This window comes from Strix uralensis, chromosome 1 (genome assembly GCF_047716275.1).
Source record: "Strix uralensis isolate ZFMK-TIS-50842 chromosome 1, bStrUra1, whole genome shotgun sequence".
Classification (NCBI taxonomy): domain Eukaryota; kingdom Metazoa; phylum Chordata; class Aves; order Strigiformes; family Strigidae; genus Strix; species Strix uralensis.
In genome coordinates this window covers 11,206,532-11,221,231 of record NC_133972.1, presented here as the reverse complement: position 1 = coordinate 11,221,231, position 14,700 = coordinate 11,206,532, and the positions used below count along the sequence as shown (strand labels likewise).

The following is a 14,700-nucleotide window of genomic DNA, read 5'->3' as shown; positions in this document are numbered from 1 at the left end:
TTTAATCAGAAGGGCAGCAGGGAGAAAGAATGTGATGGGTATTTTTGTACAAGCACAGTTTTGATTATTATTTTTATACAGCTATCACAAAGCCAAAATATATCGGGGTACTTTCTGGCACTCAAAGATATCATGTAGTATCCCAGCTCCCTTTTTTTTTTTTTAGCTTCTACACTTCTTTCCCCCACCATAACTTTATGCTGCTAGTCCTCTCTTTTCCTTGCAGGCAGGAAGTCCGTTATTCTGCAGGTATTTTACTACTCTTTATATGTTTAGACAAGGGAAATAGAATATTTCCTAATGAGAGAAAAAAAAAAAGACTTGAAACTAGATGTCCCCCCCTTCTTAAAAGCTCCCATATAGGACAGATACAACTCTGCAATAATCTTATTCATTTCCTGTTGCTATTCTGAGACCAAACCAAACATACTCAATACTGCAGGTGCACAACAACTCCACTGTGTAAAAACCTTAAAGGAGCACTTGCAGTGTTTGTGGATGAGTAGCAGAGGAATAAAACCACAGCATCTGAAGGGGCCAGGAAAGATGCAGTTCTGTCATACAATAATAAACACACTCCTGATGGGGAAGAGAGGATGCAAGTACCCCCCTGGATTCCATCCATTCCTCCACAGGCTGCTCATTCATTTTGCAGTGCAGTGTTTGGATAAAATACAGGCATTTGGACCAACACACAGGACTCACCTGTCAGGGAGTGTTTTTACCATCTGCATGTGGCTCATGGTTCAATGTATTTGTTACTCCCCCACAACATGATTTTTTGGGTTGCTGTTTGTTTTGGCTTTAATTCTGGTGTTAGGCAGCAGCACACTTTCCAGAAGAAATACAAGATTCCAACCTCACTCCTTAAGAGAAACTGAGATAAGGCCTGGGACAAGTATTGCCACTGTTAATACATCTGGTAAAAGTCTGTCTTTCTAGTCTTAAAAACAAGCAAGCAAACATACGTTTTGTACTCAGATGAATTTAGATATATACATGCAGAAAGCAGTTTAGAGATCTCTGGGGCAAAGGTTTAAGCTCAGAGCTACAGGTTGCTGCCCACATTCAAAAGAAATATCTCCAAAAATCAGCATTTTTTTTCAGTAATTCTTATTGACTGACTTCAAATAAGAAAAGCAGATAGGGCCCAAAGTAGAAGTTGCATCAACTTAAAATAATAATCCCCTACTACAGAAGGTTTTCATAAGGTTATAGATTAGCCAAAAAAACCAGAAAAAGAAAAATCAAGAAATTATGCTATTACAATTGATCAGTTCATGCAAGCAACAGAACTCAAGCCTATCTACTAAAAAAGGTCACTAAGCATGAAGTGAAATCCTCTTAATTTGTATTTCTTAACTAAAGCATTATATTTCTTAAGTAAATATTTACCACATAAGTAAAAATTGCAGAATAACTGCACATACCATAGACTTGAACTGCATTTGTGGGCATCCTTTAAACAACATACCACTTCTGATAGACAACTAACTGTGGTTTGTTAATTCAGTGAGATTCCCTCCACGGGCAAACTGATTTGGGGAACTGAACGTAATAGGTTATACAGCTATTTTTAGTATAACTGTGTTCAGACTGACAATAAGTACTAATGTATATACATAGTGAATTTTTAAAAAAATGAGATGCTGATGCTTTAAATTAGCAAAAGGTGCTTCATCTCAGTCTCACTGTAGCATAATTGTGCCAAAGTCACTGTGGAGGAAGGCAAGTGTGGCATCTCTGACGGCCATCTGCCACACTTCACACCTCGGATGAGCACAGAACTCCTGATTAAGCCCAAACCCAGAAAAGGGAGCAGGGACAGACTACCTATAAGGTATACAGAGACGTTGCCTTTGCCTACAAGTAGGAGTTAGGAAACCCAAAGCTCAACTTAAGTCAAAACTAGCAGAGGCTGGTAAAGGCAAAGAGAAAGGCTACTGTAAGAATATTGGGAACAAAAGAAAGACTAAGAGAACTGTAGGGCCATTGCTTAGAGAGGCAGGGGACACAGTGGGGGGTGTTTGCAAGGCCCATCCTTGGCATAATGGTCCAGATAACAAATGTGAAGATAGGAATTTTTGTGTGTGATTCAAATATGCAAAATTGTCTGACAGGATATCTGCCCAAAACTGGTCATGTTGAAGACCAAGAAGATAATCAGATTACACAGTAACTAGGGAATTGGAAAGAAATGTTTGAAATAAAGGAGTCCTCTTGAAAAGAAGTATAAAAAAAATATGAAAGTCTGTACCAGTGGGAGAGACCTTGGAGAGGAAACAGCATCAGGCAAAACCCCGTTTGACACTGCCAGAAGTCCCCACGCTGACAGCACCATCTTATCTGCCCAGGCCAGAGAGCACAGCATCCCTCCTGGAGGGTGCAAGGTCCTGCACTCCAGCTAGCAGGTGGTCAGTGCAAGGTGCAGCAAGGGAGGAGAACCCCCACCTCAGATGCATGAACGCAAGCTTCTGAGGTGCACGCTGGCACGTGCGTTAGGGCGTTGTAGGGAACAGCATAGGTACACACAAATCTAGGAGCATCCACATCTCCAATGGGAATCACATGCAAATAAGGGACCCTGGAGCTGAAGAACAGAGAGTAGTTAAACATTGGTCTAGAGAGGGTGTGAAATGTCCAGCCTGAAGATACTCAAAGTTTGACTGGACAAATTTGACTGGACAAACCTGCTCTAATTGACCACACTCTGGGCAAGGGGTGACCTCCAGCGGTTCCTTCCAAAATAAAAGATTACATGATTTCATAGTTATTATTGCTGCTAGCTTTGAAACTAAATCTCAATATAAGCTTTCTTTAGTGAGATGTTTTAATATTCCTTCAAGGCTCTTGTCACAATTTCTTCCATTCCATGTAATTTTTGAGGTGATGTATGTCAAAGTATTTCATGTCTTGTTATACAATTCAGTACTAAAGAGATCTAGTTCTATTACTAATAGACTCATTAGCCTAATGTTAAACGTATCATGATGTTACTTCTCAGAAAAATATAACGTGCCAAATATTTCATATGCATGCAGAAGTATTTCTTAGGTGCTTCACTTCTAACTTGCTAATTACAGGAAAAATTATCGTGCTGCATGTTACAAAGAATTTAATATATGCTGGAACATAAGACTTTTCACAGAAAATAAGCAAAAAGAACCCCAAAACAAAGCACAACCACACAAAAACCAGTTTGTTACACTGGCCTTCCTAAACTATAAAAGGTAATAAAAGGAAAGTACGTTATAATCTGCTGCATTTATGGTTCGGAATTACTGAGTCACATCTATTACATGCTTATTTTACACTATAGACTGGGTTATGTGCTATATTACATGACTAAGGGACATTCTGTTGCATTTCATTCCAAAAACCTGAAGTGTTTGAAGTCCCCAAACAAACCAGAAGACCTGTGAGGAACTCCCTCAAGTTTCCCCTCTCATTCGTCTTTACTTCTGGCATATACAAATTTTATCTCTTCCCTAAGTCTCTGCTGTCTACTCTTCTTCCTATTATCTTCTGACTAAAGGTTTTCTTTGTTTTTTTTTTTTCCTTCCTAGAAAAAAGTGTGACCCGTCTTACGTAAAACAGAAGCTACACTACAATTTAAGGCCCTATCACTCACCACCTTCAATGGCACCACCTGTTCTGATGCCTGGGTCTGTGCCAGTGTATTTGGCATCGCATACATGCAAGGCATTCAGATACTACAGTGTGAACAGGCTATAAATAAACAGACCGAAACTCTCCTTTTCTCTTTCAAGTAAGACCACAAGATAATTAAAATTCACCTGTGAAGAAACAATCTCTGTATATTTGATCCAACAAAAGAAAGGCACAGCCCTGCTCTAGAGCTACCGTCTGTTAGAACCAGCCTCACAGTTTCCTAATTAATACTGGAATAAAAGCCAGCAGCCCTGCACTTTAAGGCCAAAGTCAAAAACATGGCAGTTTGTATCTTTAAAGCAGTAAATTATTTTAATCCTGGGAAGGAGTTGCACCTTTTGTCCATAACATCCGAAGTTTCTTTCAGTTGTCCACGTGCAAAGTTAGTGTTTTTACCTACTACAGACCTCTAAACATCTGAATCGAGCAGACCATAAAGGAGGTTCTACAGAATACTGCAACAGTGCTAACTGCCCCGCTGTTGGAAATTATCTTGGACATGTGATAAGATAAACACTGCTGGGAAGTTGTTCAGTATAAAAAATCATCTGAATGTAATTTCACAATATTCGAGTATATAAATACCTAGGTTCATTACAGAATTTTCTCTTTCTTAACAAAGAAGACATAGCACTAAGCATTTTCTCAATAAAACCCAAAGGTCTTATAGAACACGTAGTAATAGTCTGTGTGATCAATTCCAGTTATAAGTTGATTCAATTTAAATTAGTGTCTAAACTCTTTAATTTCATAAGAACAAAAAGGCAATGAAGACAGTGGGAGAGGGGAATAGTAACACAGAGGAAGGCTAGAATTTCTTGAAATCACTCTAAAAACCTAAAAGAATCCAAATGAAAGTTACTTGTTTGAATAACATTAGAAACATTAATAAGGAGGATGAATGTAAGAAGCAGGAAAAAAACCCCAAACATTCCTCACCAGCAAATCTTGCCAATCACAGGTTGCTGATAAAGCACAAACAGTAATAACTCATTTTGATTTCTGACAGTTCCACAAATGTTAAATATTCTCGTGAAATATACCGAAGAGAGCAAAAGCTTTTTCAAATACCTAACTAAAAAGAAAGATCTAAGAAGCAGGAGTGCTATGCAACGATGATGGAGTTGAAATTAAAGAATCTAAATATACTTTGTAAGTTAACCGAACACTTGCTCTTTACTTCCAACAAATGAATACTGCTGACGAGTGAAGGTATGGAAGCTACATACCCATAATTAAAGCAAAGTTCTAAAAGTTAATGTGCTCAGAACAGTGGAAAACCCAACCCAGCAATTTTAAAGAACTGTCTCATGAAACTGCAGCTCTAACAACACAAAGCTACAAACAGGCCAGAGGTATTATTTACTGCAAAACAGCAGGAGTAGCATTCGTATTTGAGAAGAAGCAGTAAAAAAAAAAAAAAAAAAAAAATCACATTGGAAATCGCAATCTTATTTCCTTAACCTTCAGTGCTTTGTAAAAGCAAACTCTAAAGGAGACACAGAATTAGTAGTCTGTCCGTGGCCCAAAAGCACCTGAGAAAGAAGAGGAGCTGCACAATCACAGGGGGACCATGACCCAACAAAGGAGTGTGCGGGGAGCAAGAGAGGGAAATAAACAGGGGTTTAATGCTATAGTTTCAAGGATTCATTTAGAATTTTCATTCAGAATAACCTTGTTCAGAAGATTAACTGACAGTAGAGCTACTGCAAAAAAGAGCTGCTAATATAAGCAAAAGAGCCTAACGTTAAAAGGAAAAAGCAAAGACTGAGAAAAGCATGTAATTACTGTCTGCCAAAAGATTAGAGCACTTACCACGATGATGGAGGCAAAGTTATTCCAGTTCTATGAACAGTGTTTCCATTTAAAAAAACTGTTCATCTCTAATCATGGCCTTCAGAAACCATTGGCACAAAGTTTCTGCTCTGAGTGGACAAGCTCATGTCAGCTTCTTCAGGAAAAAAGTTGCTCTTTGAATAGCTGACAGTTAATCCAGTGCAAAGTGACAACTGCACAATTTACCCCTTTAATGCAGCATATTTGCAATTTATTTACCATTTTAAAATCTGAGAAATACAACTTCTTATGAGTTCACGGTGTTAGCAACAGAATGGCAATTCCTTAGAGGGAGTTGAAATCCCTCAGTTTGTTGGTGTTATTAAGCTATAGATGAACCGAAAGTCACCAGTTAAGACAATCAAAGGCCATTAGGCAGTCTGCAAAAGCATTGCCTGATGGAGCCATAAAGTGTAACCATGCCTGGCTAGTGTTGGTAAACTCCAGACCTGCCAACCTGTATTTAGTGACCTTCCTCGGTCTTTGCAAATTACCAAAGTACCAAGACAACATCACGCAGTGATGCAACTTCAAGCAAACTCATACGAAGTATGAGTTCTCCGCCAGTCAGTTCCTAACAGCTGCACTTGGAGATACCATTACTCCACAAAACATTACATACAGGATATTATAGTCAGTGACAAGAAGCATCTGCAAAGCTCCTATAATAGTCACTCACCAGAGGATCTCTCAGGGCACAATGTGAAGCATATGTGGGTTTCAGAGAAGCAGTGTAACACAGTTGGACTTCTCTAGAATCAGTGCTACCATAAATGCTGAAGATCCAGGAACAAACTAAGAAATCAAATGGGATTTTAAAATATGAGGAAATGACAGTACTATAATGAGCACCATGAAAAATGATGGGAATGCGTAATAAAAAATAAATTCACAAGGACCTTCCATAAGTGTTTATTCTAAAATGGAACAACCATAATTTTTACACTGTCAGCTTTTCCAAAATGAGTATCCTTTCTGTCATTTTGCAAAGGAATGATTCATTACTCATTGAAAAAAACAAACCAAAACACTGCTACTATACTGAGGCTCTATTTTTTTAATGAAACAAACAGAGAGCCCCATGGTAACAACCCACGTTCAGTAATGAGCTGCAACTATTTAAGATATTTTTCCATTACTAATTTAATACACTCCTACACTCTTTTCTACTACTGCTACAGTTACAGTACAATGAAGAAAAGCTACTGAAGCAAGCAGGACAAATTCTCCTGGGTACCCCTTAGAGCTTTCTCCACCTGCTGTTGCTTCAATCAGCTGACACCACGCCTGCTGACCAGCCCCCTGCTGCGGTAGCAGGCTGGTAGGCTTCAAACACTTGTTCCCACCTGGCCCTCTGGGAGGTGCCCCTTCACCTCTTCTTTTGGAGCAGCACTAACTCTGCATGACTAATACAGAAAAAAAAAAAAAAAAGAACTTTATCGTCTTCACAAGCAGACAGCACTATTTACACAAACTATTTTCAAGGATGTGTAATGCACAAACACAAACTGTCCATTACATGCATTTGTGTGTTACCTAGTTTCCTGATATTCAAGATAGTAAGTTTAGATTACTTTCTCAGAAGGCATCTCTAATCATTTTTTGTAACCCTACTGGACTCTGCTGACCCGTAACTAACACTACACACCTTCACACCATGATCAAACACATAGTATCAAAAACATCGTATCAAATCTGTTCCTGGTTTCTAATCCTCTGCTGGCATTAGACACCAGAGGTATTCAATTATATATGATACCAGCCTAGGTTTTTTGAGTATATACACATGACAACTTGTGCACTACCCGAAAGTCTAGAACTTAACATGTTCTACAGATCCCCACTACTTGGAGTCCAATTTAAACAGCACTTTCTGAAAGTTCATGTGTGTTGAAGAACTATGCCATCTTCTGAGACAGTGAGTCATTAAAAAAAAGAAAAAATAAACTCCTTTGGAGTCAGTTCTCAAGAAGTACTGATGTTTAGGGCAACAAGCTTACATCTGACACTTTCACACAACTGTCTTCTATTCACAAGTTCTCAGCTACAGTCAGGAATTCAGTTCAGGTAAGACTGACTTCACTCCCTAAGGTAAACATCTCCAAACACAAGCCACACAAAACAATGGAAAAAGCATGTCATGTACGTCAAACTATTTTGTACTGCTAGAGCACCTTTCATCTGGTCTTACATCACTAAGCAATTACATTAAGCAAGGAAGCCGATGTATATTACGATGGTAACTGTTTCTGTTATTTAATTACATCACTTTACAGTCAAGACACAATGAATGTTTAAAGAACCCACCAGACAAGCGTTGATTCAATCTTACAGGAAATCTGTAACTAAAAACCCCGACATCTCCAAAGATGTTCAATGCTAACACTGATACTTTAAAGGGATAAGATTGATCATAGACCTTCCTTATTTCAAGCCAAAAATGTCTGTAAGTCTCTCCAAAATGAGGGAGCCGCTGAGTAAGATCATACAAATCCAATGTAGCAAAACTTCATCTACAAAACGCTTTTATTATCAGTGAAATACATAACACTGCCCTTCAAAGTGCCATGCTAAGATTCAAACTAGAAATCACTTGGAACACACGGTGCAGATCACAGCCCAGAGCTACTTTTGGGCTCCTTTCAAATTCATGAATGTGTCCATCTCTCTTATTATCATCAACAGTCTCTTTGCAATCACAGCAGCAGGGCATACTACGAATAAATAAATAAACGTGCTCCGAAATAAATAAATGCCCGAATAAGCCCTCCCGTAACTCTACCGAGGGGGCACGCCCTGCTCTAGGGAGCAGTGGCAAAGTGCTTCGAGGAAGTGCGAGAGAGAGAAAGGCACTGAAATACAGCTGTGATTTGAGGACATTTTCCTTTCTCCCTCCCCCTTCTTCCGCCGTTCCCACTCAGGACCCAGGCGTGAACGGCACCTTCCCGCAGGCCCGCGGGCGAGGGATCGGGCCCGGCAGGGCTGGGGCGGGCCCGGCTGCCCCTCGCCCGCCCGCATCAGGTCTGACAGCGGCCAGAACGCAGGGGCCGCACTCCACCGCCCCAAGCTGCCGCCCTTAGTTTCTCTTTCTGTTCACCTACCTGACGAGGGAGCCCCGGCTGAGCCCTCCCCGCTGCTCTAAACCCGAAGAACCGGGTTCCCACTCCGCTTCCCCGCCCCGTCCGGGTTTGTATGCCTGTGACACCCTTCCCCCGCCACCACCCCCCCCGGCCCTCACCCTCCTCTCGCCCGGGCCCCAAGCAGCCTTACCTGCGGGCCAGCCTGCTGCAGCACCCCAACGCCTTAACAGGGAGGGGGGGGTTGGTTCACTCTCCCCTCCCCTTCCAAGGGTGCGAGGGGCTCGCAGGTCCCGGAGTCGCCTCAGGCTCCTGCCTTCCCTCACTCCCCACGCCCAGAGTCCAAGGAACGGAGGCAGAAGCCGCCCCAGGGCGAGCGCGGTGCCCGCCAGGCACGCACCCTCCAGAAGCCGCGGCAAGGCAGCTGCTACCTCACCTCACCCTTTCCCCCCTCCCCTCACCTCCCGCCCCTTCCCCGTGAGGGGCCGCAGGAACCGAGCTTTAGGCAAAAACTAGCCGCACCGCTCCAGGCCGCCCTCCTCCTCCTCCTCCTCCCCGCCCCGCGCTCTTGCCTCCTCCCCTTCAACACAGCCACAACGAGAACCCGGGTAGGAAACTGCGGCTAATTTCAAACCGCCCGCAAGGCCCTGCGGAAGGGGAAGGAGGAGGAGGAGGGCCGGCGATGAGGGATGGCAAGGCGGCCAGCAGCCGCCACGAGCGCGGCGGAGGACCCACGCTGTCCCCAGCCCCTCGCCCAGGCCGGCGAGCCCGACCGCGCATGCGCCGCTCCCGCCGCCGGGGAAGGGGCGCGAGGGCGACGCGCATGCGCAAAGCGGGTGGCCACGGGGGCGTTGGCGGGCGGCGCCCCGCTCCCCTCAGCGCCGCCGGCGGGGTCCCGGCCTCTCCGCCTGGGGGTGTTCCCCCTCTGGAGGGGCCTGCTCGGCTCCGGGAAGGCGGGCGAGGCGGTGGCCGGTGCCTCACGTTGAGAGGCGCTCTCCTCTCCCGCCGTGTCCCCTTTCCTCAGCAGGCAGGACGGGAGGGGGGTCGCGCCCTGTGCTGAGGAGGGTCGCGGCGCCCCGCTCTCCGCCTCGGGCCCCCCCTTATCACCGGGCGGCCCGGCTGGCTCACTGCTGTGGCGGGGAGAGGTAGGTCTGCGACCTTCTCCTTGGGGTTGGCTTTTCGGCTTTAGCTGGGGTTTTGGTTTTAGCGAGTGGTGTCCCCCAGGGCACGGCTCAGGCAGAGCCCCGGCAGGCCGCAGCCCTAAAACCGCGGCGCGACCTGCTGGCCTCAGCCCCCGCCGGGCCCGCGGACACCGCCGCGCTCCTCCCGCGCCTTGAGCCACCCTTCTCCCAGGTGTTCCAGGAGAGTGATGTGGGTGGGTGCCAGGCAGGGTTTGTGGGTAAAAATCCTGTGCAGGCATTTACACCTTATCTTACACTGACCCAAACGTGACTGCACTTACGCACTATCAAAATTTAGATATGAGCAAGAAACAGAGTCCCTAATGATAACATACAGAAAAGAAGGAAATTACCATTAAATATATTCCAATTTATACACAAAGAGCCAATGAAAGTAGCGATAAGACTCTGCTGTGAAATAGCCTTGGGATCAGATCTGTAGTCACTTGCTTTTCGACACCTCTGTCAGTAAGTGCAGGGTGTGGGTAAGAATGTAGAGATGATCAGAGGTCTGGAGGAGATGGCATTTCATATGTTAGAAATCACATGGGAATGAAAAAGCATGGTTAAAATGGCAAGCCCAGCGGTAGGACTCGAGAACATTCACCAGAGCCCTTGGCAGAGGTCAAATCTCGTCTTGCTAAAATAAGCTCAAGTGGATGTGCATAAAGTAAAGAAAAAGGGACATGAAAGTGAATTAAATCTATTACAGTAGACATAAAATACCTCCCTTGAATTTCATTAGTATTTTATAACTGTCTGAGAAACCCTATACTGTCTCAATCTCTTTCCTCAGCTGATTGTACCGCATAGTCTCACCATGCTTATTTTTAACATCCCATTAATTTCTGTAGTAATAGGTGATGATCTCACCGTAAGGAGATGAAGCAGAAAGTTTCTCGTGGAACATCAGTAGGAAAGACCAAAAAAAAAGTAATGGCTTAAAAACTACATTTTTATTTGAAGTTTATTCTTACAGAAGGACTCACCTGCTGTTTTTCTGGGCTTTATGGAGAGTCTTCTTTAAAAACATCTCGGATCATTTTAGTTTAGTCTAGCTGGTGGAAGAAGTCTTTTGTTCCCTCTTGAGTGGAGGGTTTGTATGAAATCTTCTGAAATGTGGGATGTCCCAAGTCTGTGTGGGATGATTCTCTGTTCACATATTGCTATATAAAGGGGAAAAATGTTTTCAATCGTTTGTACATTTTTCTCTGATGAAGTGTTGGTATTTGCATACGCTTAGTCTTTTGATATCATAGGCTGCACATTTTTCTTTAATGATGCAGCAAAACGCGTGTCTCCTTGAGAGCAGGCAGGCGTTTTTGTGGCTTGAAAGAGCAATTGTTTACTTGGCTGAAAAGCGGTGCACGGTGCAGTGTCTACACAGTGCAGTTACTACAGGCAGTGGTACAGCATGTCACGGTAGCAATTCTGAGTTCAGCGTCATTAATGAGTAGTTAAGCAGTCAAGTTATATACAGTTTCTTTATAAACCTTTAATTAGAAGCCAGAACATGAAACTTACGTTTGAACTTTTGCTGTGAAATGGCTGCAGTTACAAAATAGACATTTATTTATGAATCTGCATTGAACAAATTCTTACTGAAGCTACTATAAGCTTGGTCTGTTAATAGTGAGTTTCTGCTAAAAATAAATAAATGAATGAAAGAAGTATCACTGGATCTGCCTTTGAATATATTTTTTTCTTCACTGTTGTGTTTTTATGTAGTAGGTTAGTATAGATTCCTTGTCATGCATAATTGAACCTGCTGATTTACTCTCTGCTTCCCCTTTTCTCCGGAAATCTGTCTCTAAAACTGTTTTGTTCAGTTGAGGCATTCCATGGGTGAAATCTTAGTTCTTTGTAGACCCATGGTCACCTGAGAAAGTTCATCTAGGATGAATCTGTAAGTCAGTTGTATGGAATGCTTTCAACAATGTCAACTTCCTGCAATAATTTGTATATAGTTTTAAAGACATTTTGTCACTGAAACAACTTTGATGTGAGAAAAAGGTGTTTTCCTGTGTAATGTTTGTATTTGTGCAGTTTTGAACATCTTTTTTTTGTCCCTCTCTTTAGTGTTTCTAATCTTCCCGTGAAGCTTTTGTTTCATGATTATTGCAGCTTCTGGTTAAGAATGTAATAGTGATGGCACACAATGTAGGATTATAGTCTAACTTAATACCTGATGTCATTCCATGTATTTTCCCTTCTGTGTCCTCTCTGTTCTTTCTCTCCTCCACACCCCCACCCCCCCCCCCCCCCCGAATATATCTGCAAAATCTAAGGTCTGGGGAACTGTAGCAATCAGAAAATTTCTACTGTAAGTTAAAGGTAAAAGTTACATAAACAAACACAGAGCAGTTTGTAATTCAGTTACTAGACTAGCAAAATATATTTTTAGTTGCTGGAAAACTAAATAGAGCAAAAGAATAAGTAATCCTTTGGTAAACTCAAAAGATCTTTAAAATGATTCAATACCAGCTCTGCTGAAGCGCTTGGTATTATTCAAAGTAATGTTGATTTTCAGTTACATTCAAAGCAATAAGCAAAGGGTTGCATGACTTAAATGTAAATGATGGGAAACAATTTAAGACTTTAAAGAGAATATTTGAAATAATTATAAGCCAGAATGCGTGCAGACTGTATGCTAAACATAATCACAGAATTCTGTTTTTAAACCTTTTATAGTATTCATTGGAGTACTGAGAGCCTATTATCAGGCTTCCTCTGTAAGGTTTTTGCATACATATGACATTTACCAAGTAGTGGAAAAAAACAAGCCTTCAGAACTCCTGGCTGTTTGCTGTGGGGATATGCACATTTCACAGCTGTTCTTGTAGGGGTTAATTATAGACTAGAAGGTTTCTGATAATTCTGGGTAGCTGCAGGATCAGTGAGATTTAGTTATTCCGTTTACCTCATTTACTTTTAATAGTGCAAAAAGCTATAGGGCACAGTAGGAATTATGCATATACAATGCATTGTAATGGGGATTAGCACCCACAAATCTTTTTGGTGCTCTCCAGCAGTAGAATTGCACAAGTTGTTCTGGTTCAGATCCATTGCATCCTCAGGAGGGAAAGGGTTAGACTGTCTGTTGAATAGCTGTGGGTAGGCCTAACTGAAAAATTTGTATTCCAGTGTTTTTCAAGAAATCTAGATTTCCAAGTAAAAGCAATCTTTTGTAGAAAACATCTGTTTTAACACAGATTTGTTAATTGACCAAACAATTGAAAACAGAATGCTCCCCACTTTTGAGATTTATATTTTCACTGTTTTGGTCATTATTTGCTTTGGTTTTGGTTTTGTTTTCTTTTTTAAAGTCTTTTAGAAATAAGGTAAGCGCTAGAATATTGTGTTTTATGTTTAGAATGTGTTTATAGGAAGATTTTTTTAATTGGTATGAATTAGTATCCACTTTTATACATTAAAATTTTTAGCACTAGAGTGCTCTGAACAGTGTCCAAAGATCACCTTGTTAAATAACGAGTAAGGGGAAGATACTGGCATTATTTTGATTGATTCCATTTAGATGTAAATAAATGATGAAGTATCTTAACAAGGTTTGTGGGCTGAGAGTTTGTGAGAAACTTTTTTTTAAGAGAGTGAAGTTATATTCTGAAAAAAAATATTTAAAAATTAAAATTTTACTTTAAAATTTGAAGTTTATATTATTCATAGCAGTATATTTAATTTTCATACAGAGCTTTTCATTATTATTCCATTGTGAAACAACTAGAGATCCAAGAATCGTCATCCTTACAGACCTCATAGATATAAATTTCTATATGTTCTGTTTGATATATAAAGAAATACTGACAACTTCCTATGCTAAATATCATTCTTGAAAACAATCTGAAGTCATGATCTATTCTTTGTGTGTGTTATATCCCCCCAAAGAGGTTGTGTAAATGCTAGGTGATTTTACTGATGACACACCAGCCACATAGAGGAAATCCCCTCACTCTTACACAGTGGTGTTACACTTGCAAAACTAATGAGCAGTGTCTATATTAAGCATAAGTGAGTAAACACATGGATCTTTTAGTATGTACTCACATGTTTTTCTTAGTCGCTTTTCTGACGGCCATTATATTTTTAAATGTAGAAATGTCATTAGAATTTAAAGTTTAAATATGACTTTAGATTTTATAACACACTAAAATTTAATGGGCATTTACCAGAACTCTCCTGTGCCTGATATCCCCACAATCCAAATGATCTTCACCTACTACAGTGTTCCACCAGGTATGCAGAGGTGAACAAATTATTAATGTAACTAAGACATATCTACTGTGATTTTTTGTCTTCTTTCAAAAATGTAATAAAAATTAAGAAACTCTTTTATTTTTGCTTCCTACCTGAAGGAATCCCTCCTTTACAATTCTCTTCAAAATCTCAAGTGCACAAATTCTCCATATAACAAAAATAGCTTTCGCTGAGCCTTCATCTCATTTTCTCCAGCAACAAAGTTGACCCTCTGTCTAATGTATTTAAAAACCAACAAAATGGAGTAACTGAAAGCCAAACTGAGAGAGATGCTTCTTCTCCATCGGTGTTGAGCCTGTATGCTGCACACTGCTGCTCACTGCTTCAGTGCACTTCTCCTCCTCTGTTGGTGTATGTCTGACATTAATTTCCATCATTACTTGAAGGTGAAGGTGAATGTTTCCTACCTACAAGTACTGTTAAACTGGGAAGCAAAAGGACACTGAAATTTAAATGCCAGGTTCTGAACTTTAGAGTTTACTTTAGAGATTGTGAAATCTGTATATTGTTCACAGAAGCCACTCGATGGTAACTTTGTATCTTCTTGGTAGATTTAATCACCATCCCTTTTGGTCCATTTTTTTTACAGCTCCTGAGCTTACACTACCACTTCAGTCAGTGGCAGCTATGGATGCTCAGCACTCCTGAGAGAAACAGCCCAT

At 41.4% G+C, this 14,700-nt stretch overlaps 1 protein-coding gene and 1 long non-coding RNA gene across 17 annotated transcripts in view; both read right to left on the bottom strand.

Moving 5' to 3' along the window:
• Positions 1-9,346, bottom strand: part of LRRFIP2 (LRR binding FLII interacting protein 2) — a 59,699-nt gene extending 50,353 nt beyond the window's left edge. For 11 of the 16 annotated variants that reach the window (XM_074883769.1, XM_074884027.1, XM_074884453.1 and 8 more), the window contains exon 1: positions 8,779-9,346. The gene's annotated coding sequence lies outside the window, so the exon portion shown is untranslated. The remainder of the gene's footprint in view (positions 1-8,778) is intronic. The other 5 variants (XM_074884760.1, XM_074884920.1, XM_074884705.1 and 2 more) reach the window with 2 other exon arrangements.
• A 1,357-nt stretch (positions 9,347-10,703) lies between these two features.
• On the bottom strand, positions 10,704-14,632 carry LOC141949727 (uncharacterized). The gene is made up of 2 exons (XR_012630850.1): positions 14,131-14,632; positions 10,704-10,932 (listed from the first exon to the last, which is right to left on the bottom strand). It is a non-coding gene; the product is annotated as an uncharacterized LOC141949727 (long non-coding RNA).
• Between the last annotated feature and the right edge of the window lie 68 nt (positions 14,633-14,700).